This window comes from Mytilus trossulus, chromosome 1 (genome assembly GCF_036588685.1).
Source record: "Mytilus trossulus isolate FHL-02 chromosome 1, PNRI_Mtr1.1.1.hap1, whole genome shotgun sequence".
Lineage (NCBI taxonomy): Eukaryota > Metazoa > Mollusca > Bivalvia > Mytilida > Mytilidae > Mytilus > Mytilus trossulus.
The window spans coordinates 86,318,353-86,321,887 of NC_086373.1; positions in this window are offsets into that span (position 1 = coordinate 86,318,353).

Below are 3,535 nucleotides of genomic sequence, written 5' to 3' on the forward strand. Positions count from 1 at the left end.
GGGCCCGCTGACTGACCTAAGGGGGGCCGCTCCAGTCATGCTTCAGTGATTCCCTGTATAATCAACCAGATTTTTCCAACGAAAAAGGGGGGGGGGGCTCCCCCCGAGCTCCCTCTGGATCCACCTATATCAATGGTATATATTAGTGATCAAGAGATAAAAGGCAACAATATTAGGTGAAAATTCGTAATTTAAGAGCAATAATTCTTACTTTGGATTTATTATTATTCGTTGGATTCTTATTTTCGTGGGTACAGGTGAACCACGAATTCAAATGTTTAACAAGTATCAAATTTCGAAAAAGACCTTGTATAATGAGATGTGCAAACCCCAAAATGAAATATCCATGATTAAGCAAGTTTTCAGCAATCCACGAAAATTGATACCAACGAAAATAAATGAATCCACAGTTTCAGCACATATTTTCTTTATGGTTTGGTATATGCAAGAACTTGCAAGAAGTGTTCAGTTGTGTGTAAGTACGCATGCATGTATGTGTGAATCTTATCTAATTCCATCATTTTCACTTTTTTTACTTCTGGCGTACAAAATTAAAAGCCTGATATTTCTTATGAGTTTTAATTTTTTCTTAATATACTTTGATCATTCTAAAATGTGCTTTCAACATCGACTGTTATAAACCCTAGACCAAACTTTTGCCAATAGCTTACTAGTACATTGAAGTCAAGGTATGATACCATGTGTAACGATATCGCCTCGTCGTAATTATAGGTTTTGGGTTGGGACTAGCTCAAGCAATAAAACACGTCTTACGTTGACGACATTTAATAAAAGAGAGAGAGTAAAACAGGCGTTTCCGGACATCACTTGTACAATTCCGTAAAACATATAAAACTGAATTACACATATATAAAACATATATATCTAAAAATATAACATCCCCCGGCAGAAAGAAAATTCCCAATGAATTTTTGCATATATGGAATTCAGATTCACAATCAAATAAAAATACATGATCAATATTACAATACTATCTTTCTAACTTTCAAAATTCTCTATCTTTCAATATATATCTTAACGAACAAGTAACTGGTATGGATAACTTGGTGGAATAAGCATCTTGGAACAAATTGTGGAGTACTACATGTATAAAAATATCTTGCTCGTCATAAACGTGACAGTTAAATATCATATGATATAAAATACTATGAAATCACCAAAGTCCTTACTCTTATTTTGTAGATAAATGCTAAACGTGATAAAATATGCACACTTTCAAAGAGTCTCACACAAAAATACAATACAAGACCAGCTCATACTACTCTCATGCACTCTGAATTTCTCGTGAACCATACTATTCGCAGCAATACTACTCAGGTTATTTGTGATTAACATATAAAAGTCACTGACAGATATTCATACAATCTCATTTGGTTATCTTTGCCATACTATTCCAATTTTCATGTTTTGGGGGGATTCAACTTGTTTCATTACCAATTTGAAACTTTTGAACTAGAAGCGTTATGAAAAACTACATACAAATACAATACGCATAATTTTAAATTCAAAACGGGGGAGAAAAACAAAAAGTAAATTTCTAGCTACATGTTCTAAAGTCAATGAATTTGCCTTTCAAAGTAATTCAGGCTAACTGCCCTTAAAGTCTAATAAAAGCTTCAATACAAAACAAAAACATGTTAATCTATCAAACAAAATTATTCATGTTATCAATAATCAATACAAAATACAATATTTCAATAATTATATTTAAGTAGCAAAAATGTAAGTGATGCCGGAATGATAAAATATATCAAAAACACAAATGCATGTAGTTATACAAAATATAATAGAGAAACATACAATAAATGTTCGTATTAGTCTTTTCTTTTGCCTCTATGGTTCATCTTTAGCAGAAGTTGCAATTTGCCGGAAATCTTACTATGAGATTAATCTCACAAATAAGTCTACCGTATAATATTAAGATACAGATGGCACAATATCGTGAAATAAAATCACATATCCTGACGAATTATTACTATTACGAGTCAATGTTCAAATTTCGAGAAATGTTACGTTGTACATAGCTACTTTATTAAATAGTCATGAGATAAATTTATATTAACAGCTGATAAAGTTGTATGCGCACGTACTCATGAGATAAATCTAACGAGTTGATTAGATGCTGACATAAAAACAATCCACTGAATAAAGAAAAGAAAATGTTTGAATATGTTGCGGAGGTCGACAATTTACTTTGGTTCGCTATACTTCACTAAAATTAATAAAATTTTGATATTTCAACCTGGCCGGTAATTTTTTGGTGCACTTCTGGCGAGACAGAGCTTTGTTATTTTGAACAAATAAAATATTGTCAGAGTTGCTCGTGTTTTCGGAGACGGAAATATCATCCAATAAATTGTCATAAATGATGTTATGGTTAGTTTTAACAGGCATACTATCGGCATAATCCTCATCTATAGATATATGGTCCTCGTCGAGTTTCGTTAGAACAGGTTCCATAAAATATTTTAAAGAAATTGCAGGTCGTTTCAACTGTCAGACACACGTACGCATGAGATAAATCTAACGAGTGTAAATCGTTAATGCTAGTATTATTAAATGAAGATGATATTCCAATGAAAAAAAAGAAAATTCAATGTCTAAATTTGCAGCGAAGGTCGAGAATTCAATCTGGTTTTTGCCTTGGGTCCAAACTGATTTTCATGAAGCCACATATCGCTTGTTCACCAGCTACATGTATATTAGTAACATTATATATAATTTACATTGATAATGTTCAGTGCTGGCTATGAATCTTTCAATTTTTACTTGCCTGACCACATTGCCGAACAAACCACGTGTGTCGTCCTCGTGTGTGGGGTCTACATGTATGATATACACGGACGTCACATTTTCAGAAAATAATTAAATATGTGTCGAAAACTGCATAAATGTTCTTAAAAGCTCAGTAAAACGTCTCTATATATCCTTTTTTAGGGTCACTCCACCATGTAACGATATCGCCTCGTCGTAATTATAGGTTTTGGGTTGGGACTAGCTCAAGCAATAAAACACGTCTTACGTTGACGACATTTAATAAAAGAGAGAGAGTAAAACAAAAAGGCGTTTCCGGACATCACTTGTACAATTCCGTAAAACATATAAAACTGAATTACACATATATAAAACATATATATCTAAATATATAACACATGGCAGATATGAAAAAAGAAATGTATGAATCTAGAGTAAGAAGTTATCCAATCTTAGTGGCGTGTTTATAGAATTTGAATAGATAACAATACGGTTATTGCAGCCTCATTGAGTAGGTAGCAGATTTTATCGATGGAAGTGTAATAGTGAGGATGAACGGAGAAACTTATCCATGTTTCGAAACATCTGTTCTGTTTCAAAGATGTGTATGGTGTTTTTCATAGCATTTTCACTTCCATTATAAAAATCTGCCCCTTTTTCATATGGCTGTAATAACCATGAAAGGGTCTAATACTTGTCACTTTTGCTATTTCATTTTTAGTTATCTATTCTAATTTAAGTAAAAACTCGAAAATATGTT